The sequence below is a fragment of the Salmo salar genome, chromosome ssa21, assembly GCF_905237065.1.
Source record: "Salmo salar chromosome ssa21, Ssal_v3.1, whole genome shotgun sequence".
Taxonomy (NCBI): domain Eukaryota; kingdom Metazoa; phylum Chordata; class Actinopteri; order Salmoniformes; family Salmonidae; genus Salmo; species Salmo salar.
The window spans coordinates 48,618,134-48,643,964 of record NC_059462.1 but is presented as its reverse complement, the minus strand read 5'-3'; the positions used below and the strand labels follow the sequence as shown (position 1 = coordinate 48,643,964).

The 25,831-nt window shown below is 42.9% G+C and overlaps 1 pseudogene; it reads left to right on the top strand.

The window, feature by feature from the left end:
* Nucleotides 1-4,422: 4,422 nt before the first annotated feature.
* On the top strand, nt 4,423-25,014 carry LOC106582425 (ATP-binding cassette subfamily C member 4-like; annotated as a pseudogene).
* Nucleotides 25,015-25,831: the final 817 nt, after the last annotated feature.

Below are 25,831 nucleotides of genomic sequence, written 5' to 3'. Positions count from 1 at the left end.
CCAAGCCGTGTCCTCAGAGCATGTGCAGACCAGCTGGCCGGAGTGTTTACAGACATATTAAATCTCTCCCTATCCCAGTCAGTTGTCCCCACTTGCTTCAAGATGTCCACCATTGTTCCTGTACCCAAGAAAGGGAAGGTAACTAAACTAAATAACTACAGCCATGAGTCAGCCGTGAGTCTTTCTGGGTAAGTTTCTAAGAGCTTTGCACACCTGGATTGCACAATATTTGCATAAAACAATACTTCAAGCACTGTCAAGTTGGTTGTTGATCATTGATAGACAGATATTTTCATGTCGATTTAAGTCAAAACTATAATGAAGCCACTCAGAAACATCAATGTTGTCTTGGTCAGCAACTCCAGTGTATATTTGGCCTTGTGTTTTTGGTTGTTGTCCTGCTGAAAGATGAATTTATATTGCAGTGTCTGTTGCAAAGCAGACTGAATCAGGTTTTCTTCTAGAATTTTGCCTGAGATTAGCTCTATTCCATTTATTTTTATCCTAAAAAAACTCCTCAGTCCTTTCCGATGACAAGCATACATTTGCACACACTGTATACTGATTTTTCTATAGTGTTATTGACTGTACGTTTGTTTATCCCATGTGTAACTATGTGTTGTTTGTGTTGCACTGCTTTGCTTTATCTTGGCCAGGTCGCAGTTGTAAATGAGAACTTGTTCTCAACTGGCCTACCTGAATAATAAAAAATAAAAAATAAAAATACCCATAATATGATGCAGCCACCACCATGCTTGAAAATATGAAACGTGGTACTGTGTTGTGTTGGATTTGCCCCAAACATAACGCTTTGTATTTAGGACATCAAGTTAATTTCTTTCCAAATGTTTGCAGTTTTACTTTAGTGCCTTATTGCAAACAGGATGCATGTTTTAGAATATTTTTTATGCTGTACAGGCTTTCTTCTTTTCACTCTGTCACTTAGGTTGGTAGTATGGAGTAACTGCAATGTTGTTGATCGATCGTCATTTTTTTCCTATCACAGTCACTAACCTTTTACTACAGTGGGCTAAATCAGGGTCACACAGAGTGATTCTTGGTAGTCTTAAACAAACCTACTTAAAGTATACACCTCACACACATGGTTATGGGCTTAAAAAAAGAAGACACCTGTACCATACCAGATATAGAGTTGAAATGTATTACATTTTGAGTTTGCATCCCAATATTACACTTTATATACAGTACATCACAAAAGACTGATATATAACAAAACTGCTTGACATAGAAACATCGGATTTTCTGCTGGGTTTTTGAAATAATGTTTATTAATTATGAAATGATTAACAATATTAATAACATCCTCCCATGGGGCCACTAGGTCATTTGACTGCAGGAAAGGGCTAAACTTTTGTTAATTTAACTGTTTTAATTTAAAGTCACCATGGCCTAATGGTGAAATCCCAGTGCGGTTTACTTCCTCTCCGGCAACTGAGTTAGGAAGGACGCCTGTGTCTTTGTAGTGACTGTCACACCCTGATCTGTTTCGCCTGTCTTGTGCTTGTCTCCCCCACCCCACCCCCCCCACCCCCCACCAGGTGTCTTCTATTTTTCCCCATTATCCCTTGTGTACTTATACCTGCGTTTTCTGTTTGTCTGTTGTCAGTTCGTCTTGTTTTGTCAGGTCTTACCAGCGTGTTTCCTGTTTCTCCTGTTATCACGTTTTTGTTTTCTAGTCTTCCCAATTCTGACCTTTCTGCCTGTCCCGACCCTGAACCTGCCTGCTGTTCTGTCCCTGATTGACTCTGCCTTGGATTACGAACCTCTCCCTGCCCTCGCCCTGCCCTTTGCCTGCCCCTTGTTATAATAAATATTCTGAGAATCAAACGATCCGCCTCCTGTGTTGACTTGTCGTTTGCCTGCCCCTGTTGCTGTAATAAAAATTGTTACTTCGACACAGTCTGCTTTCAAACCTGATAACTCTTGCCATAATAACAGAATTAAAAACTTATCGACTCAAGACATTTCAGCTTTAGATTATTCACACCAAAAAAATCTAAAAACATAATTCCACTTTGACATTATGGGGTATTGTGTGTTGGCCAGTGACAACAACATCTCAATTTCATCAATTTTAATTCAAGCTGTAACACAACAAAATGTGGAAAACGTTGAGTGGTGTGAATACTTTCTGAAGGCGCTGTATGTATTTATATTCTGGACTCTGACATTACTCATCCTGATATTTCTTAATTCCTTTCTTTAAATTTGGGGTATTTGTGTGTATTGTTAGGTATTACTGCACTGTTGGAACTAGAAATACAAGCATTCCGCTGCACCTGCGATAACGTCTGAAAAATATGTGTACGCAACCAATATAATTGTATTTATTTATTTGATCTGTTCTCTCCCTCTGTGTTCAGTCTCTCAGGTGTTCCTGCAGATATTTGGGGTGATCATTGTGGCGACCGCTGTCATCCCTGGATCCTGATAGCCCAAAGGCACACAGAAGGACAGGTCTGGTGATTGTAGCCCTTTCCTTCAGTCATTGACCAAAAGCGTCCTATTTGGCCTCATGTGTGGAATGCTATAAATATGTTTCATAATTAATAAAGGATTATAGATTTTTTTTACGATGAAAATCCGATGTTTCTATGTCAAACAGTTTTGTTATATTTCAGTCTTCTGTGATTATATAAAGTGTAATATTGGGATGCAAACTCAAAATGTAATACATTTCAACTCTATATCTGACATGGTACAGGTGTCTTCTTTTTTAAGCCCATAACCATGTGTGTTAGGTGTATACTTTTGTTTCGTGGAGTAGATTTGTTTAAGACTACCAATAATCACTCTGTGTGACCCTTATTTAGCCCACTGCAGTAAATTTAAGAACACATGTGGCTATTAATAACTTTCAACGGAACATTCAGGCTTTATCGCTGTTTTTTTTTATGAAGGACAACAGGAATGGTCAAATTTGTCATTTCCTTTAGAATGTTTATCTCAGAATCACTGCTATTGTTAGCCAGGTATACAGGGAAATGTATGGGAAAAGTGCATAAAGGGTTTCACCTCCATTTAACACCTGATTTATTGAACAAAACGCATCTCAATAGGTGATCCAGGTATGAGATGACATGGAGGCCTTTCCTCTTTTCTCCTTTATTGTTCCTGAAAGTTTGCAGTTATGTCAACAACAACAAAAAACTATTTTGCTCAAAACATATTTTCTGAACTTTTAGTGTGTTTACGTTACTGTATTTATACGTTATCATTTTTAAACATGAAAAGTTCCAAAATAGCTGGAGTGTGTCTTTAACTATTATGTCAGCCCAGCTTTTACAGCCTTACAATGGCAGAATATATAATTAAATTAGTTATTTTGCCTGTATTCAAATGGAATTTAACCAGCTTTCTACAGAACAGCAAAAGGTTGTGACATCTAACTACAACTCTACACACATAATTACAATTCTGATATTGTGTAATGTTGTCACGTCCTGGCCAGTAAAAGGGGTTATTTGTCATTGTAGTTGGTTGGTCAGGGCGTGGCAGGGGGTGTTTGTTTTGTGTGGTTGGGTATTGTGGGTTTAGGTTCTAGTTTTCTTATTTCTATGTTTATCTAGCTTTTCTAGTTCTATGTGAGTTTTGTCCATGACCTCCAATTAGAAGGAGCTGGTTGTTGTTGTCTCTAATTGGAGGCCATATTTAGTTGTGCTTGTTTTCACTTGTGTTTGTGGGTGGTTGTTTGTAGTATAGTCTATGCACCTTACTGGACTGTTTTCGTTGTTTGTTTTGTATTGATTAAGTGTTTTCTTTAATAAATAAGAGGATGAGCACTTTACCCGCTGCGTTTTGGTCCCCCTTCAACGACGAGTGTTACAAATGTAATATAGTTATTAATCAAGAGAGGGAGTGGAACAGAGAGAGAGAAAGAGGGAGAGAGAGAAGTGGAGATGGTTGAGGGGGATTGAAACCCAGCGTTTAATGCAGGGGGTGTATTCTGCATGGCCACGGTTCGCCAGTGTGGTTGATTTCACAATGGATGCGTTGATAAGTACAGAGGCCTGGGCTCTGACAGCACATGGGAGGGATCCACACCCGATGCCGCGGGCCTGAACAGGTTTTGTGCATCCTGACAGTCCCCCTGAGACAACACTTTCACAGGAAACCAATACCTATCTTTCTCCACACACACACACACACACACACACACACACACACACACACACACACACACACACACACACACACACACACACACACACACACACACACACACACACACACACACACACACACACACACACACAGTTACCTGAGGCCTGAGATATAGACTCAGAGAGACACATTATTCAGTACAGCAGGAACACACCAAAGGACTCAAGACCTTCACTAGCTGGCCTGACTCTTGACTTAATTTTCTTACATTTCTTAATGTACAATTTCCATACTTGCATGTCGTGTATCCACAAGGTGATTTCTAGATTGAATTTAGATAGCTTTTTATATTCTTTGTTTGAATGTAATATTTCTGATTAGTTAGAAGCTCATCTTTGGGAATCTGAATCCAAGCATATTGGTTACAGTGGGATGGGAATATGTGATTGATCAATGTGGAACATGGTTGATAATACCAACAGACATACACTGAAATGCATTACGTTATGGTAGCATCTTATACCATCACGTAAACTTTAGCAGAATTCTGCTGTTTTAATGTCACATGGCTTGTGGGGCTGTCACGTTAACAACTGATACCTACCAGACAGGAAGGAACATCTCCACAAAAATAATATTTCTCTCTCTCTCATTCTGCTGGAAAAGTGAAAGGCAAAGGACATAGATGATTCAGTTTACGATGACACAATGGGAAGTGAAGTAGACCTTGAATTTAGCACTTTGTACAATGAAGTGGTAGGTCTTGGCTAGGATGTGTTGAATGGTGTTGTTCAAGTTCTGTAGTAGAGAAATTAGTTCAGAGTAAAAAAACAAAATACAACACTAATAAAATACAACACTAACTCTCTGAATGTTTGACTGTAGGTTGGCATCGTAAGGCGGACTGGCGCTGGTAAAATCTCCCTGATACAACACTAATAAAATACAACAATAATTCTCTGTATGTATGACTCTAGGTTGGCATCGTAGGGCAGACTGGAGCTGGTAAAATCTCCCTGATACAACACTAATAAAATACAACACTAATTCTCTGTATGTTTGACTCTAGGTTGGCATCGTAGGGCGGACTGGTAGAGGTAAAAGCTCCCTGAGCTGTGCTCTATTCCACCTGGCTGAACCTGAGGGCAGGATATCCATCGATGACGTTCTCGCCTCAGAGATCGGCCTGCATACCCTGCTTCAGAGGATCATCCTTCTGGTATCTACATTGTTTGCTGCCTAGTGTAGTCTAGTTGCTAGGCAGCACTATGTAGCACAGTTACTTCAGCATAGTCCTGTACATCCATTAGTGGTCCACTTACAGTACACATGATTATGTAAGCCTTAGAATCACTAAAGCTTGTTGAGTCATTATAAAGCATTGTGTAAAACAGTTCAAGGTTGAATGTGGGAGGGCCAGGATAGTAAGGTGCGTAGGGCTACTGACTTGTCTCCTAAGGTGACTTGACTGAGGTGGTCCCTAATGCATTCTATAAGGTTACATTATACAACGAAACAAGTCCTACAGGCCTTAGTTTTCTCACACCTGGACTACTACCCAGTTATATGGTAAAGTGCCAGAAAGAAGAACATAGGCAAATTCCAGTTGGCCCAGAACAGAGCAGCACAGCTGGCCCTTAAATGTACGCGGAGGGCTTATATCATAATAACATGCATGTCAATCTCTCCTGGCTCAAAGTAGAGGAGAGTTTGACTGCATCACCACTTGTCTTTGTGAGAGGTATTAACGTGTTGAAAGCACCGAACTGTCTGTTCAAACAGCTAACCCACAGCTCAGGCACCCATGCATACCCCACAAGACATGCCACCAGGGGTCTCTTCACAGTCCCCAAGTCCAGAACAGACTCTGGGAAACGCACAGTACTACATAGAGCCATGACTACATGGAACTCTATTCCACATCAAGTAACTCATGCAAACAGTAAAATCTGATTTTAAAAAACAGACAAAATGTTGTGGTATTTTTTATTTTATGTTGTAAATGTGTGATATTAGAGTAATCATTTATTGTATGATGTATTGTTATTGATGATGTAGGTTGTGGTTGTGTTTTGATGTGGTGTAACCATTTTAACCCTGTTTTGACCCCAGGAAGAGTAGCTACTGCAGCAGCTAATGGGGATCCTAATAAACACTACAAATATGTCTTTAGCATTCCCCAGACATGTTGCACAGTCACTGATTAGGTGGAGAATTACAGTCGTCACTCAGGGGATTTTGGAAAGTGAGGCAAAAAGATGCCTTGAGACAGTTTAACTTTATTTTTGCTAGTTGAAAATTATATGGATTTAGGAAAATGCCGTCCCGTGGGTGAGTGTCAGTGCTCTGCGGCGATGAGGGGAAAAGACTCCCATGGCCCAGCTCTGAGAGGAGAGTAGAGCAGAGTAGAACAAATCCGCTCCCTTTCCCTTCAGTGACAGGAGATTAGCCCTCTACCCCCAAAACATCAGCAAAGCTGCTTAGGAGACTTCTCTCTTCTCCACCACCCCCATCCTCACAGTCCCCCTTATAGTCCTACCAACATCATTTAGCCCAAGTGTTGAACATTTCATACACTTAAGCCAAGATTACCTTAAAGCAAGTGAATTATTAATTAAAGGTTTTAGTTATGACTTTGATGGGTTTTTGGTATCAATAGCTTACCAGATAAAGTTCCAATCCTGTATTAAAACTGTTTTTGTTTTTCTGAGTGATCTGGAGAGATGTTTTCATTTTGGGCACTGCTCGTTCTGACAGGGGGACAGGCAGTTGTATCTCCCGACCCTTCCTGTCTCAGCCTCCAGTATTTATGCTGCAATAGTTTCGGTCGAGGGGCTAGGGTCAGTCTGTTATATCTGGAGTATTTCTCCTGCCTTATCCGGTGTCCTGTGTGAATTTAACTTGTTATGGATAGGGGGCAGTATTTTCACGGCCGGATAAAAAACGTCCCCGATTTAATCTGGTTATTACTCCTGCCCAGAAACTAGAATATGCATATAATTAGCATTAGCTTTGGATAGAAAACACTCCAAAGTTTCTAAAACTGTTTGAATGGTGTCTGTGAGTATAACAGAGCTCAAATGGCAGGCCAAAACCTGAGAAGATTCTGTACAGGAAGTACCCTGTCTGACCATTTCTTGGCCTTCTTTGTCATCTCTATCCAAAACAGAGGATCTCTGCTGTAACATGACACTTTCTAAGGCTCCCATAGGCTCTCAGAAGGCACCAGAACGTTGAATGATGACTCTGCAGTTACTGGCTGAAAAACAGTAGCGCATTTGGTAAGTGGTCAATCTGAGAACAATGAGACGGCTGCGCGCGTGCACGTGCAGAGTCCATTTTACTTTTTCAGTCTTTGAACGAAAACAACGACTCCCGGTCGGAATATTATCGCTATTTTACGAGAAAAATCACATAAAAATTGATTTTAAACAGCGTTTGACATGCTTCGAAGTACGGTAATGGAATATTTTGAAATTTTTTGTCACGATACGCGCCGGGCGCGTCACCCTTCGTTACCCTTCGGATAGTGTCTTGAACGCACAAACAAAACGCCGCTATTTGGATATAACTATGGATTATTTGGAACCAAACCAACATTTGTTGTTGAAGTAGAAGTCCTGGGAGTGCATTCTGACGAAGAACAGCAAAGGTAATCCAATTTTTCTTATAGTAAATCTGAGTTTGGTGAGTACCAAACTTGGTGGGTGTCAAATTAGCTAGCCCATGATGGCAAGCTATCTACTCAGAATATTGCAAACTGTGCTTTCACCGAAAAGCTATTTTAAAATCGGACACTGCGATTGCATAAAGGAGTTCTGTATCTATAATTCTTAAAATAATTGTTATGTTTTTTGTGAACGTTTATCGTGAGTAATTTAGTAAATTCACCGGAAGTGTTCGGTGGGAATGCTAGTTCTGAACGTCACATGCTAATGTAAAAAGCTGTTTTTTGATATAAATATGTACTTGATTGAACAAAACATGCATGCATTGTATAACATAATGTCCTATTAGTGTCATCTGATGAAGATCATCAAAGGTTAGTGCTGCATTTAGCTGTGGTTTTGGTTTATGTGACATTATATGCTAGCTTGAAAAATGGATGTCTGATTATTTCTGGCTGGGTACTCTGCTGACATAATCTAATGTTTTGCTTTCGTTGTAAAGCCTTTTTGAAATCGGACAGTGTGGTTAGATAAAGGAGAGTCTTGTCTTTAAAATGGTGTAAAATAGTCATATGTTTGAAAAATGGAAGTTTGTATTTTGCGCCACGCCCTATCATTGGATATTGGAGTGGTGTTCCGCTAGCGGAACGTCTAGATGTAAGAGGTTCTCTCTCTCTTTTTTCCTCTCTCGCTCTCTCTCTCTCTCGGAGGACCTGAGCCCTAGGACCATGAGCCCTCAGGACTACAGGCCTGATGACTCCTTGCTGTCCTCAGTCCACCTGGTCGTGCTGCTGGTCTAGTTTCAACTGTTCTGCCTGCGGCTGTGGAACCCTGACCTATTCACCGGACGTGCTACCTTGTCCCAGACCTGCTGTTTTCAATCTCTAGAGACAGCAGGATCGGTAGAGATACTCTGAATGATCGGCTATGAAAAGCCAATTGACATTTACAACAGGTGCTGATCTGTTGCACCCTCTACGGCCACTGTGATTATTATTATTTGACCCTGCTGGTCATCTATGAACATTTGAACATCTTGGCCATGTTCTGTTATAATCTCCACCCAGCACAGCCAGAAGAGGACTGGCCACCCCTCATAGCCTGGTTCCTCTCTAGGTTTTTTCTTAGGTTCCTGCCTTTCTAGAGAGTTTTTCCTAGCCACCGTGCTTCTACACCTGCATTGCTTACTGTTTGGGGTTTTAAGCTGGGTTTCTGTACAGCACTTTGTGACATCAGCTGATGTAAGAAGGGCTTTATAAATACATTTGATTGATTGATATCATGGGTAAACCATCAAACCATCAAACAGGGCGGGATGGGATGGGGGGGTATTAGATGACTTCTGTTCCAAACTCATAAGTGACTTGACTTAGCTCAGAGTAGCAGCACTCCTTCTGTACACATACAGAATAGAGATGATCTATGGGTATAGATTCATGTCTTATTTTCCTCTGTAAAAATCATTGTTTAATTAAGTCAGGAACCACACCTGTGTGGAAGCACCTGCTTTATTTTTAATTTTTAATTTAACCTTTATTTAACTAGGAAAGTCAGTTAAGAACAAATTCTTATTTACAATGAGGGCCTACACTGGCCAAACCCGGACGTCGCTGGGCCAATTGTGCACCGCCTTATGGGACTCCAGATCACGGCCGGTTGTGATACAGCCTGGATTCAAACCAGAGTGTCTGTAGTGACACCTCTAGCACTGAGATGCAGTGCCTTAGACCGCTGCGCCACTCGGGAGTCCAAATATACATACTTTTTATCCCTCATTTAATCATTTGTTTCCTTTATTTTGGCAATAATGAAAGACACAGAGTATGATTGGTAATACCAAGGTTGGATTTCTTCTGCCTATATTTACATTCTTCACAACGTCCGTTACAAACCGAAAAGGTCTCCGTTGCTGTCACGGTTGACGTAAGGAGAAGCGGACCAAAGTGCAGCGTGTGTGTCGTTCCACATTTTATTAACACTGTGAAACTATGCAATACATAAACAATAAACTGAACTAACAAAAACAACAAACCGTGACGCAGAGGTGAAACATACACTGCTCAAAAACAATCTCCCACAAACCCAGGTGGAAAAAAAAAACCTACTTAAGTATGATCTCCAATTAGAGACAACGAGGACCAGCTGCCTCTAATTGGAGATCATCCCAAACAAAACCAACATAGAAATACAAAACTAGAACATGAACATAGAAATACAAAACATAGAAAAACACCCCTGTCACGCCCTGATCTACTCTACCATAGAAAATAACATCTTACTATGGTCAGGACGTGACAGTTGCATTTACAAATGTACATTTGAAACCAGCTTTTAATATATCAATCAAATGTGTTTATAAAGCCCTTCTTACATCAGCTGATGTAATCACAGTGGCTGTAGAGGGTGCAACAGGTCAGCACCTCAGGAGTAAATGTCAGTTGGCTTTTCATAGCCGATCATTCAGAGTATCTCCACCACTCCTGCTGTCTCTAGAGAACCCCTGCCATATCTCCTAGTATAAGTGATATTCACTCAGCCTTTCAAATAGAAAAGAACTTGATATAAGATGCTTATGGCCATAATGTGGAATCTTCAGATTTTGATATGTATTCTATAAATTGCCAATGAGGACTTTTATTATTGTCCAGCTTCCCTCAGATTTGATTATGATAAACTTGTATTAGTATGGCATTAAAAAATTATAAATTTTAGGTTCTATTGAAATCTCAGGAATAAAATCTCAAAATGGATTTGTCAGACAACAAAGGGCTTATTATTGATGGAGCACATAATCGTTCATTGGAAAGCTGTGCTTGAAAGCTGTTTTTCCAATGTAACATTGAGTACAAAACTAGTTTGAATTGGGACCTGAGCTGGCATAACGACAAGGCTGTCTGCTGGTGGCAGGGGAAAAGCTCATTGGGAGTAGAGAGGTGGGACCATTTTTAGGGTATAGAGGGAAAGGGATGAACTCCTGAATGCTTCAAATTCACAGCTGTTTTCAAGGGATCTGCTCAAAGTTGAACACCTGCCATGGGGTTTTCGAGACTGACACAAAAGTTTGTTGAGGTGTGTGTGTGTGTGTGTGTTTGTGTGTGCGCACGTGTGTGCATGTGTCACACAAATTCTATCTTGCCGTTTCAGGTGAACATTCTTATCTTAATAGGAGGTCAGATTAGCATCTGAGGTAAACTTGATTTATTATTGTCTTCCCTCCACTGCATTGTGGATTGGGACAGTTTCTCACTGTCCTCCTCCATCTCTACTGCTCCTGCACAGGCCGAAACATACTCATTAAGGGTTTTTAAATGGTCGTTATGACTGTTAAAGCCCCAAATACTCTGTTGTGTGTCACAGAAGAAAGCACCTCAAGTATTTAGTGATGAAATAATGAGGAAATTACCCTGTTATCTAGCTTTTAGTGTTGGGGAGTAGTGAACTATACGTAGTTCAACTAGTAATTTAACTACATTTTACAGTAGCTTTGAGGTAGTTGAACTAACTTCTAATCTAGGTTGTGTTTCAGTAGTTAATTACTGTTTTACCATGTAGTGATGTAGCTAACTACTGGCATCAGACCTCCCTAATTCTCACTTGAAACATTTTTGTGTCCCTAATTTTCACTTTTTGTTTTTACTGTAATAGGCTAAATTCTACATTCTGTTAACATCTGACTACAGAGTGATCTGTTTCTGCAATTTGTAGTCTATGACATTTAAGATTTACATTTTTCACTAAGTAGTTTGGAACTTGAGTTAAGCAAACTTTATTTTTCTTAAGGGCAGCTTTAGTGTAGCTTCGCTTCTTCTATTGTGAAGTAATTGGTAGCTTGGTAGACTACAGTATATTTTCAGAGTAGCTTCCCCAAAAACTGCTACCTTCATAGTGTTCCGTGAATGGCCTGATGTATTTCTTATGGCTAGAAAGGAGAGTCCACTGTAAGATGTATGTAGATCACTTTTACATTGGAGCAGAATTTCTGAATAAATATATTCTAGGAGGCTTGACATGATTAATTACATTTAGCCATGCTCCTGTTTGCCAGGTTACAGCAAACACAAGGGCATGCTGGAACAATGCCTTCTGAGTGGCCAGCTGTTTTGACTGCATTACAATAAAGAGTTGTATTTATTCTTTTAAGGGTAGTTGTACAACTGAACCTTGATACAGGTGTGTAGCTCACTGTAAATACACAGAGCTCACGCAGTCCACACAGAACTGCTCCAAGCTGCATTTTATAGCCTGGAGAAATGTCAACCAAGTGAAGGATTACTTATTTTTACTCATGCACACGTACAGGTAACTGCCAAAATAAAGGAAAGACCAACATAAAGTGTTTTAATAGGGCGTTGGGCCACCACAAGCCGCGAGATCAGCGTCAAGTGTCTGGAACTCTATCGGAGGGATGTGAAACCATTTCACAAGAAATTCCATATTTTGGTGTTTTGTTGATGGTGGTGGAAAACACTGTCTCAGGCCCCTCTCCAGAAACTCCCATAAGTGCTCAATTGGGTTGAGATCTTTTAAATATACATGTATTTTTTATTTTATTTAACTAGGCAAGTCAGTTACAAACAAATTCTTATTTTCAATGACGGCCTACACCTGCCAAACCTGAATGACACATACTTTGTATCCCTCATTTACTAATTTGTTGCCTTTTTTTGCGGCAGTTACCTGTATTTGTCAACTAAAAATGAGGGAGTTTGATATAGGTTTGAACTGTAATTTAGAGAGAGCATCTATCTTCGTGTACTGTATTTGATTGAACATTGCTTATTTTCTTCATTCTATAAAATGTGCTTTTGAGACAAGATATGTTTTTTTTTGTTTTACATTGACTAAATTATGGTATAGTTTACCTTTAGGTAATTTGACAAATACTTGTAAAATGTTGTTTGATTGCAAACATTGTAGCTGGTACACTTTTCTACACCCGGACAACCTCTATGCACCCTTTACTTTCAGCCAAGACCACAGCACAAACTACGGTTTTCCAAAGTAAAAAGATCAACTCAACGTGGCATAGTGTGCCGGAGGCCAGCATTGAATGGGGCTCCTGAGTGTGGCACTGCAGGCTCCATTGTGAACACCTCTCCCTCACACACAGCGCTGCTCTATGAAGGCTGTCTTAACCCTTTTAAATGTCTCCCCTTCGCCATTATCCTAACTGGCCGTGGCCTTCTCTTTCTACATTCATCCATCCCCATGCAGGACCCGGTCCTCTTCACCTGGACCCTTTCAGTCAGCACACAGACGAGGACCTGTGGAATGCACTGGGAGAGGTGCTACATCGTTGTGCTCTGAATACCTCCCCCTCGGCGGCCCGTGGGGGGATCCCTCATTCCAGCTGTACAATGCTGCCATTCAGCCTGCCTGCTCGCCACAAGACAAAGGGGGGAAATCCCATTAGGGCCATGGGGCCATGTCAATGTGTGGCTTGTAACTGGTAGACAAAGTGCTGGGGAGATGCTGTGTTGTGCTGTGATGTGTTGGGCAGAAGGGGATGAAGGCAGGCTTCCCCCACAGTGAAGGGCTCCAGCTCCTGGTCCCTAGTCTCCCCGCTCCTCAATGGGTTTGCTGGCTTGGATAAAAGCAAAAGGCAGTGGCCAAGGTCATCCATGGACCTGGCCCTAAATTGTGCCAGCTGGTTAATGCTGTGTTGGATGGCTCTTTAAAGAGATCCCCCCGGGAGGCCTTTCTCCAGAGGTAATGGAGGGTCCATGCTCATTCTCATCTCTCTGCAGGTGCAGTTGAGGGCCGTTATGGAGGAGCTGCCTGCCAGGCTGGTGACATTATTGGCTGTCAAGCGCCAAATTCAAAGTGGGTCAGAGGCAGCTGGTCTGTCTGACCAGGGCCATCCTCAGATGGAACCGTATCCTTATCATGGACGGGGCCACCACTAACATGAACACCAGGTTAGAAAACTGTTAACATGAACCAAAGGTTAGAACACTGTTAACATAAAGCCCAGGTTAGAACCCTGTTAACATGAACCCCAGGTTAGAACACTGTTATAATGAACCCCAGGTTAGAACACTGTTATAATGAACCCCAGGTTAGAACACTGGTAACGTGGATCCCATGATAGAACACTAATAACATGAACCCCAGGTTAGAACACTGCTAACAAGAACCCCAGGTTAGAACACTGCTAACGTGGATCCCATGATAGAACACTGATAACATGAACCCCAGTTTAGAAAACTGCTAACATGAACCCCAGGTTAGAACACTGTTATTATGAACCCGAGGTTAGAACACTGGTAACGGGATCCCAGGTTAGAACCCTGTTAAGATGAACCCCAAGTTAGAAAACTGGTAACGGGGATCCCAGGTTAGAATATGGTAACATAAACCCCAGGTTAAAACACTGTTATTATGAACCCCAGGTTAAAACACTGTTATTATGAACCCCAGGTTAGAACACTGTTATTATGAACCCCAGGTTAAAACACTGTTATTATGAACCCCAGGTTAGAACACTGTAAACATGAACCCGAGGTTAGAACACTGATAACATGAACCCCAGTTTAGAACACTGCTAACATGAACCCCAGGTTAGAACACTGCTAAAAAGGATCCCAGGTTAGAACATGGTAACATGAACCCCAGGTAAGAACACTGCTAATGGGGATCCCAGGTTAGAAAACTGCTAACATGAACCCCAGTTTAGAACACTGCTAACATGAACCCCAGTTTAGAACACTGTTAACATGAACCCCAGTTTAGAACACTGTTAACATGAACCCCAGTTTAGAACACTGATAACATGAACCCCAGGTTAGAACACTGGAAACACAAACCCCAGGTTAGAACACTGCTAACATGAACCCCAGGTTAGAACACTTTTAACACAAACCCCAGGTTTGAACACTGCTTACATGAACCCCAGGTTAGAACACTGTTATTATGAACCCCAGGTTAGAACACTGTTATTATGAACCCCAGGTTAGAACACTGCTAATGTGGACCCCAGTTTAGAACACTGCTAACATGAACCCCAGGTTAGAACACTGCTAACATGAACCCCAGGTTAGAACACTGCTAACATAAACACCAGGTTAGAACACTGTTATTATGAACCCCAGGTTAGAAAACTGCTAACATGAACCCCAGGTTAGAACACTGCTAACATGAACCCCAGGTTAAAACACTGCTAACGGGGATCCCAGGTTAGAACACTACTAACATGATCCCCAGGTTAGAACACTGCTAACATGAATCCCAGGTTAGAACACTGTTTTTATGAACCCCAGGTTAGAAAACTGCTAACATGAACCCCAGGTTAGAACACTGCTAACATGACCCCCATTTTAGAACACTGTTAACATGAACCCCAGGTTAGAACACTGCTAACATGAACCCCTTTTCAGAACACTGTTAACATGAACCCCAGGTTAGAACACTGTTAACATGAACCCCAGGTTAGAACACTGTTAACAGAAACCCCAGGTTAGAACACTGCTAACGGGGATCCCAGGTTAGAACACTGTTAACATGGAACCCAGGTTATAACACTGTTAATGTTGTCATGTCTTTGGCATCATTAAAACAGGGGATGTCCTGGTTGGTGATCGCCTTTGCGGTCCACCCCTCTGGTGGTTTACCTTGGTAGGCTCTGACAGCGGGGCATGCCGCCGCAAGGATGGGCCATGGGTGTCCTGATTTGGGGTCGACGTTCCGGACCCGTCGTCTGGTCGTCGTCCAGACCGGAAGATCTGGGCAGTAACTTAGGCAGATGTTAACAACGCACGCACACACACTCATGAAATATATATAATTACATTCACTCCCCAATGAGCGGCGTTGTGGCACTAAGTGATGGTTGTGTGGGGACTTTGTCTATGGCTCTATCACTTCCTAAGTGTCAAAGGAACTGAACCGAAAAGGAATGAAAGCATAAACAAAAGATATACAAAACATAGTTCTCACACAAAATCTTCTAATTGGACTGTATTCTATATACATCCAATGTTCTGGCAAAATGACTATCATGGCATTGTCTCTAATGCCATATCTAGGGTTTTCCTACTTGGTGTGTTGCTTAGGCACTATCCTAAGTTGATAACTATATGAGAAGTCTACAGCTGTAAGGCACTAGTTTTGGGCAGTCTACAGGGATTACCTATGGACTTCTGGGAAGAAAACTGGTGAGTGCTGTAGAGTCAAAGGCCTAGAAGTAAATGTTCAACTTTACTAAGGCAGGTATTTTGCTTGGAGCCTTAAGTGATCCTAGCATGAATCCTAATTGGATGTTGCATTGTGCATGTGCCTTTATGCTTAGACGCATGTCAAGGGAAGAAAACCAAGTATCCTGGCAGATTACAACTTGTTCAGAATGAGTCTGACGTAGTCAGGTAATTTTCAGGTCAATGCCTGGAGGTCAGTCAGAATTGATGTCGAGGGAGTCTGTAGTAGTTTTTACTACAAGTCACTGTGTCTTCCACTTTTGTAGTGGCGATTGGTATTTTTGTTTATTTATTTCACCTTTATTTAACGAGGTAGGCAAGTTGAGAACAAGTTCTCATTTACAATTGCGACCTGGCCAAGATAAAGCAAAGCAGTTCGACAACATACAACAACACAGAGTTACACATGGAGTAAAACAAACATACAGTCAATAATACAGTAGAAAAATAAGTCTATATACAATGTGAGCAAATGAGGTGAGATAAGGGAAGTAAAGGCAAAAAAGGCCATGGTGACAAAGTAAATACAATATAGCAAGTAAAACACTGGAATGGTAGATTTTTAGTAGAAGAAAGTGCAAAGTAGAAATAAATAATGGGGTGCAAAGGAGCAAAATAAATAAAATAAATAAATACAGTAGGGGAAGAGGTAGTTGTTTGGGCTAAATTATAGATGGGCAATGTACAGGTGCAGTGATCTGTGAGCTGCTCTGACAGCTGGTGCTTAAAGCTAGTGAGGGAGATAAGGGTTTCCAGTTTCAGAGATTTTTGTAGTTCGTTCCAGTCATTGGCAGCAGAGAACTGGAAGGAGAGACGGCCAAAGGAGGAATTGGCTTTGGGGGTGACCAGATAGATATACCTGCTGGAGTGCATGCTACAGTTGGGTGCTGCTATGGTGACCAGTGAGCGGAGATAGGGGGGACTTTACCTAGCAGGGTCTTGTAGATGACCTGGAGCCAATGGGTTTGGCGACGATTATGAAGCGAAGGCCAGCCAACGAGAGCATACAGGTCGCAGTGGTGGGTAGTATATGGGGCTTTGGTGACAAAACGGATGGCACTGTGATAGACTGCATCCAGTTTGTTGAGAAGGGTATTGGAGGCTATTTTGTAAATGACATCGCCGAAGTCGAGGATCGGTAGGATGGTCAGTTTTACGAGGGTATGTTTGGCAGCATGAGTGAAGGATGCTTTGATGCGAAATAGGAAGCCAATTCTAGATTTAACTTTGGATTGGAGATGTTTGATGTTAGTCTGGAAGGAGAGTTTACAGTCTAACCAGACAATAAGGTATTTGTAGATTTTCCACATAGTTGTCAGAACCGTCCAGAGTAGTGATGCTGGACGGGCGGGTAGGTGCAGGCAGAGATCGGTTGAAGAGCATGCATTTAGTTTTACTTGTATTTAGGAGCAGTTGGAGGCCACGGAAGGAGAGTTGTATGGCATTGAAGCTCGTCTGGAGGGTTGTTAACACAATGACCAAAGAAGGGCCAGAAGTATACAGAATGGTGTCGTCTGCGTAGAAGTCAATCAGAGACTCACCAGCAGCAAGAGCGACATCATTGATGTATACAGAGAAAAGAGTTTGCCCAATAATTGAACCCTGTGGCACCCCCATAGAGACTGCCAGATGCCCGGACAACAGGCACTCCATTTTGACACACTGAACTCTATCAGAGAAGTAGTTGGTGAACCAGGCGATGCAATCATTTGAGAAACCAAGGCTATTGAGTCTGCCGATGAGGATGTGGTGATTGACAGAGTCGAAAGCTTTGGCCAGGTCAATGAATACGGCAGCACAGTATTGTTTCTTATCGATGGCGGTTACGATATCGTTTAGGACCTTGAGCGTGCCTGAGGTGCACCCATGACCAGCTCTGAAACCAGATTGCATAGCGGAGAAGGTGCGGTGGGATTCGAAATGGCCGGTAATCTGTTTGTTGACTTGGCTTTCGAAGACCTTAGAAAGGCAGGGTAAGATGGATATAGGTCTGTAGCAATTTGGGTCAAGAGTGTCCCCTCCTTTGAAGAGGGGGATGACAGCAGCTGCTTTCCAATCTATGGGAATCTCAGACGACACGAAAGAGAGGTTGAACAGGCTAGTGATAGGGGTTGCAATAATTTCGGCAGATAATTTTAAAAAGAAAGGGTCCAGATTGTCTAGCCGGGTTTGAGCCCGGGTCCAGATTTTGCAGCTCTTTCAGAACATCAGCTGAATGGATTTGGGAGAAGGAGAAAAGGGGAAGGCTTGGGCGAGTAGCTGTGGGGGTGCAGTGCTTATGACTGCAGTAGGGGTAGCCAGGTGGAAAGCATGGCTAGCCGGAGAAAAATGCTTATTGAAATTCTCAATTATAGTGGGTTTATCGGTGGTGACAGAGTTTCCTATCCTCAGTGCAGTGGGCATTTGGGAGGAGGTGTTCTTATTCTCCATGGACTTTACAATGTCCCAGAACTTTTTTGAATTTGTGTTGCAGGAAGCAAATTTCTGCTTGAAAAAGCTAGCCTTGGCTTTTCTAACTGCCTGTGTACGTATATTGTTTTCTAACTTCCCTGAAAAGTTGTATGTCACGGGGGCTGTCAGATGCTAATGCAGAACGCCACAGGATGTTTTTGTGTTGGTTAAGGGCAGTCAGGTCTTGGGAGAACCAAGGGCTATATCTGTTCCTGGTTCTACATTTCTTGAATGGGGCATGCTTATTTAAGATGGTGAGGAAGGCTTTTTTTTTAAATAACCAGGCATCCTCTACTGACGGGATGAGGTCAATATCCTTCCAGGATACCAGAGCCAGGTCGATTAGAAAGGCTTGCTCGCTGAAATGTTTCAGGGAGCGTTTGATAGTGATGAGTGGAGGTCGTTTGACCGCTGACCCATTACGGATGCAGGCAATGAGGCAGTGATCGCTGAGATTTTGGTTAGGATGATATCTATGAGGGTGCCAGTGTTTACGGCTTTGGGGTGGTACCTGGTGAGTTCATTAATAATTTGTGAGATTGAGGGCATCAAGCTTGGATTGTAGGATGGCTGGTGTGTTAATAACCCTGCTTGAACAACAGTCTGCTAACATGGACCCCGGTTAGAACACTGCTAACATTAACCTCTCTGGGCTAGGAGGACGAATTCTCCCCACCTACTCAACAGCCAGTTGAATCCTGTGGCGCGTTATTCAAATACCTTAGAAATGCTATTACTTCAATTTCTCAAACATATGACTATTTTACAGCATTTTAAAGACAAGACTCTCGTTAATCTAACCACACTGTCCGATTTCAAAAAGGCTTTACAACGAAAGCAAAACATTAGATTATGTCAGCAGAGTACTCAGCCAGAAATAATCAGACACCCATTTTTCAAGCTAGCATATAATGTCACATAAACCCAGAAGACAGCTAAATGCAGCACTCACCTTTGATGATCTTCATCAGATGACACACCTAGGACATTATGTTATAAAATACATGCATGTTTTGTTCAATCAAGTTCATATTTATATCAAAAACCAGCTTTTTACATTAGCATGTGACGTTCAGAACTAGCATACCCCCCGCAAACCTCCGGTGAATTTACTAAATTACTCACGATAAACGTTCACAAAAACATAACAATTATTTTAAGAATTATAGATACAAAACTCCTTTGTGCAATCGAGGTGTCCGATTTTAAAATAGCTTTTCGGTGAAAGCACATTTTGCAATATTCTCAGTAGATAGCCCAGCCATCACGGCTAGCTATTTAGACACCCACCAAGTTTAGCCCTGACCAAAGTCAGATTTACTATTACAAAAGTTTGATTACCTTTGATGTTCTTCGTCAGAATGCACTCCCAGGACTGCTACTTCAATAACAAATGTTGGTTTGGTCCAAAATAATCCATCGTTATATCCAAATAGCGGCGTTTTGTTCGTGCGTTCAAGACACTATCCGAAGTGTAAATAAGAGTCACGAGCATGGCGCAATTCGTGACAAAAAATGTCTAAATATTCCATTACCGTACTTCGAAGCATGTCAACCGCTGTTTAAGATCCATTTTTATGCCATTTTCTCGTAAAAAAAGCGATTCAGCTTTTTTGCCACCTTCTGAGAGCCTATGGGAGCCGTAAGAAGTGTCACGTTATAGCAGAGATCCTCAGTCTTCAATAAACAGAGGCAAGAAGAACGACACCTTGTCAGACAGGCCACTTCCTGCATGAAATCTTCTCAGGTTTTTGCCTGCCATATGAGTTATGTTATACTCACAGACACCATTCAAACCGTTTTAGAAACTTTAGGGTGTTTTCTATCCAAAGCCAAATAATTATATGCATATTCTAGTTACTGGGCAGGAGTAGTAACCAGATTAATTCGGGTACGTTTTTTATCCGGCCGTGTCAATACTGCCCCCTAGCCCTAACAGGTTAACCCCAGGTTAGAACACTGCAAACTTAAACCCCAGGTTATAACACTGCTAACATGGATCCCAGGTTAGAACACTCTTAACATAAACCCCAGGTTAGAACACAGCTAATGTGGTACCCAGGTTAGATCACTGCTAACGTGGACCCCGGGTTTGACCCTCATGTTTCTGCTAGTTGTCACTAGAATGTTGTGAGTCGTGTTGTAACTTGTGTTGTAACATAAGTCCTTCCCATACATTCCATTTTCCGTTCATTTGACAAAAACATAATGAACAAAAAGATCAAACTAAAACCTTTGTGCATAAAGCTATGGCCTCTGGTACTCTGTGACAGTGTAACTCTATCCTGTGAACGTCAGTACAGCTGCACATACCTGGCTAAGGATTAACCATTGTTTTGATGTGTGAAGTAAAATCCCTGCCCAGGGGTAATGGAAGAGAGTATTGTTTCTTTGTGGATGCTGAGATATTATCTTTCCCTGCTCCTGTAGAACTTACTGCCTCAACCAGCAGACCATCAAGGAGACGTTCAGAGAGTGTACTGTGCTCACCATCGCCCATCGACTCAACACCATCAACATTGACTGTGACCGGATCTCGGTGAGGCTTGCAATGCGTCTGCACATCTTCTTAGGCAAAGTCATAGCCCTTCTTCATCTTCACTGAGTCATTGACAGTACTGTAGATACACTTGATATTAAATAGCTTACACACATTTCTTCTTCCTACTGTAAAATACGATGTCAAAGAATAGCTCAGGGTCAGACTTTACAATCGGCCATTTAAGCAAATTACTACACAGAGTTTAGCTGTAAATGTTAAGTTTATTAATTTGACCATTTTAAAAAACAAGCTCACATAAAACTTGAAAAACCCATGCATGCACATGAGAAAAATCATCGAAGATAACACACAATAAAGTCTGGGACTTATTTCCATTGTGGTCCTCTTAAAAAAAGATGGCTAGGTAAGATCCAACATGGTTGAACACAGTATGACAGCGAGATAATAAAACATAAAAACAAAGAAGAACATCTATCTTATCATTGCAGTTATATCGTAGAGGCACAGCAGCCATCAAACAGTTTTTTACTTATCTTTAAGCTGCCCAGAGAGGACATTGTTTTTATGGGCAGAGGCAACTCATTCCATTCTGAGGCTCAAGTATATGCAGTGCCTTGCAAAAGTATTCATCCCCCTTGGTATTTCTCCTATTTTGTTGCAGTACAACCTGTATTTTAAATTGATTTTTATTTGGATTTCATGTAATGGACATACACAAAATAGTCCAAATTGGTGAAGTGAAAAGGGAAAAAAACGAAAAAGTGGTGCATGCAAAAGTGGTGTGTGCATTCACCCCCTTTGCTATGAAGTCCCTAAATAAGATATGGTGCAACCAATTACCTTCAGAAGTCACATAATTAGTTAAATAAAGTCCACCTGTGTGCAATCTAAGTGTCACATGATCTGTCACATGATCTCAGTTTATATACACCTGTTCTGAAAGGCCCCAGAGTCTGCAACACAACTAAGCAAGGGGCACAACCAAGCAAGTGGCACCATGAAGACCAAAGAGCTCTCCAAACAGGTCAGGGACAAAGTTGTGGAGAAGTACAGATCAGGGATGGGTTATAAAACAATATCAGGAACTTTGAACATCCCACAGAGCACCATTAAATCCATAATTATGGCACCACAACAAACCTGACAAGAGAGGGCCGCCCACCAAAACTCACAGACTAGGCAAGGAGGGCATTAATCAGAGAGGCAACAAAGAGACCAAATATGACCATGAAGGAGCTGCAAAGCTCCATAGCGGAGATTGGAGAATCTGTCCATAGGACCACTTTAAGCCGTACACTCCAAAGAGCTGGGCTTTACAGAAGAGTGGCCAGAAAAAAAGCCATTGATTACAAAAAAAAGCAAACATGTTTGGTGTTCGCCAAAAGGCATGTGGGAAACTCCCCAAACATATGGAAGAAGGTACTCTGGTCAGATGAGACAAAAATGTAGCTTTTTGGCCATCAAGGAAAACGCTATGTCTGGTACAACACCTCTCATTACCCTGAGAACACCATCCCCACAGTGAAACATGGTGGTGGCAGCATCATGCTGTGGGGATGTTATTAATCGGCAGGGACTGGGAAACTGGTCAGAATTGAAGGAGTAATGGATGACGCTAAATACAGGGAAATTCTTGAGGGAAACCTGTTTCAGTCTTCCAGAGATTTGAGACTGGGATGGAGGTTGACCTTCCAGCAGGACAATGACCCTAAGCACACTGCTACAGCAACACTCGAGTGGTTTAAGGGGAAACATTTAAATGTCCTGGAATGGCCTAGTCAAAGCAGTTTTGCCTTGAAGAATGGGAAATAATCCCAGTGGCTAGATGTGCCAAGCTTATAGAGACATACCACAAGAGACTTGCAGCTGTAACTGCTGCAAAAGGTGGCTCTACAAAGTATTGACCTTTGAGGGGTGAATAGTTATGCACAAAAACGATTTCTTCTTTGTTTCACAATAACAAATATTTTGCGTATTCAACTTGGTAGGCATCTTGTGTAAATCAAATGATACAACCCCCCCCCCAAAAAAAATCTATTTTAATTCCAAGTTGTGAGGAAACAAAATAGGAAAAATGCCCAGGGGATGAATACTTTCGAATGCCGCTGTAAGACATTACCTTTCCCAGCATTACTCCTGAACCTGTATAAACACAGATTAGCAACACCTGATCTTGTGCTGTGATTGTGTGCATCCCTAACATGGGGAAAGTATTCATTTAGATATCTGGGCGCAGAACCATAAATACTCCTGTCAACCAAACCCAGTCTAATCTGGGACACCCTAGCCTCAACAGGTAGGCAGTTGAGTTCCTGAAAGGAGCTACTGCCTATGTGAGTATGTGGACTCACCTTCAAAACTACCCTGATCATCTTATTCTGGGCTATCTGGAGCTTCCCCTTATAAAAGCCCCAAAACCAGGAAGTACTAGTGTAGTCAAAATGGCATTGAATGAGGGCAGTGGCTAGCACTCTCAAGGAGTCCTTATCAAGCAGCTTGGACTTTCTCTCCAAAAATGTAGTCCTGGCATTATCCTTCCCTAGCACTTTAGTGGTCATGCTCACACCTCCCAAGCTTCCAATCAAGGATGCATCCCAGGTAGCTAACAGAGGTTTTACGTGACAGCCGGACCATTACTCCTTTGTCATACCCCCTCTTAGTGAGGCCAGGTAGGAAGAGAGGTACCCATGCCAGCCCCCTCTTAGTGAGGCCAGGTAGGAAGAGAGGTACCCAGGCCAGCCCCCTCTTAGTGAGGCCAGGTGGGAAGAGAGGTACCCAGGCCAGCCCCCTCTTAGTGAGGCCAGGTAGGAAGAGAGGTACCCAGGCCAGCCCCCTCTTAGTGAGGCCAGGTGGGAAGAGAGGTACCCAGGCCAGCCCCCTCTTAGTGAGGCCAGGTGGGAAGAGAGGTACCCAGGCCAGCCCCCTTGCAGTGAGGCCAGATGGGAAGAGAGGTACCCAGGCCAGCCCCCTCTCAGTGAGGACAGGCGGGAAGAGAGTTACCCAGGCCAGCCCCCTCTCAGTGAAGACAGGCGGGAAGAGAGTTACCCAGGCCAGACCCCTCTCAGTGAGGACAGGCGGGAAGAGAGGTACCCAGGCCAGCCCATGGGCCCTGTGCCACTTTGGCCTCTTCTAGCCCACTGCCTGCAGAAGTGCCAATTAGTGCCGTTTGTGCAGCATTTGTTTCCTGTCTGCCAGGACATTGGCTGGCTGGCCATTGACAAGGGCGAAGAGAAAAGCTAAATGCCACACAGCAGGGACATTTCCACAACAGTCCCCATGTTAAACACCCCACAAATTGTCACGCTGTTTGGTAGAACAGACTTGAGACACACCTGAATTGCCTCATCCAAATGATTAAGCTGCACCCCTGATGAATGAGAGAGTAATTCTTGAGTAGGGGGCCTGCATGTATTCTATGAAGCTATAGTAGCTAAGGCAGAGATAGTGTTCTGTTGTTGATGACACTAGTTCTATAATACTATGTGTTACTGTTCCTTAATGAGTTTTAAGATGTTATAGAGTGGGCATTGTCTATTGTACCTTGTTTAAAGGTAGTCAGAATGTAATGCTAGGCCTTTATGGACCTCCTAGAAAAGGAGCTACTCTTTACCTGGTTTACGTTGTGATGGCAGACACATGGTAATTTTCTTAAGTGTGCTGAAGGTGCGATTGTTGCCTTTGACACAGTTGAGGACCACCCTTGCGGTGCTGAAATGCGTGCATGGATAAATGCATGGATAACAATGCTTAGGCCTGATCTTCTGTTTGACACACTTTTACAGCACCAATAGGGAATGTTCACAGCCCTGTCAGGCAGCAACAAACCCTGGTGTTTGTTGTTGGCGTGAGTCACATGAAATGGATGGTTCTGAGACAGTAGAGAACTACTGTTTCCCACTCACCCTCTATTGTCTGTGTGGATCACTCACCAGTGAAACAGCTGAAATGTTTGTTTTTAAGCAGTAAAGTATACAGGCTGTGTGGCCCTCGCCCTATTACTCTCCCCTGTGTCTGATTGCAGGTTCTAGATGCTGGGAGGATCCAGGACTTTGATGAGCCCTACGCTTTGCATTAGAACCAGGAAGGAACAGGCAAGGCAAAGTCAGCCTCCCTGGTCCACCCAGTCAACCAGGCCGCAGCCTACCTGCTCCACACAGCCAACCAGGAGGCAGCCTCCCTGCTCCACACAACCAACCAGGAGGCAGCCTCCATGCTCCACACATCCAAACAGGTAACCAATCCAACCATCCAGGAGGCAGCCTGCCTGCTCCACACAGCCAACCAGGAGGCAGCCTCCCTGCTCCATACAGCCAAACAGGTAACCAACCCAACCAACCAGGCCGCAGCCTACCTGCTCCACACAGCCAACCAGGAGGCAGCCTACCTGCTCCACACAGCCAAACAGGAGGCAGCCTCCCTGCTCCACACAGCCAAACAGGTAACCAATCCAACCAACCAGGAGGCAGCCTCCCTGCTCCACACATCCAAACAGGTAACCAACCCAGCCAACCAGGACGCAGCCTCCCTGCTCCACACAGCCAACCAGGAGGCAGCCTCCCTGCTCCACACAGCCAACCAGGAGGCAGGCTCCCTGCTCCATACAGCCAAACAGGTAACCAATCCAACCATCCAGGAGGCAGCCTCACAGCTCCATACAGCCCAGGCCAGCCTCCCTGCTCCAAACAGCCAACCAGGAGGCAGCCTCCCTGCTCCACACAGCCAAACAGGTAACCAACCCAACCAACCAGGAGGCAGCCTCCCTACTCCACACAGCCAACCAGGAGGCAGCCTCCCTGCTCCACACAGCCAACCAGGAGGCAGCCTCCCTGCTCCACACATCCAAACATGTAACCAATCCAACCAACCAGGAGGCAGCCTCCCTGCTCCACACA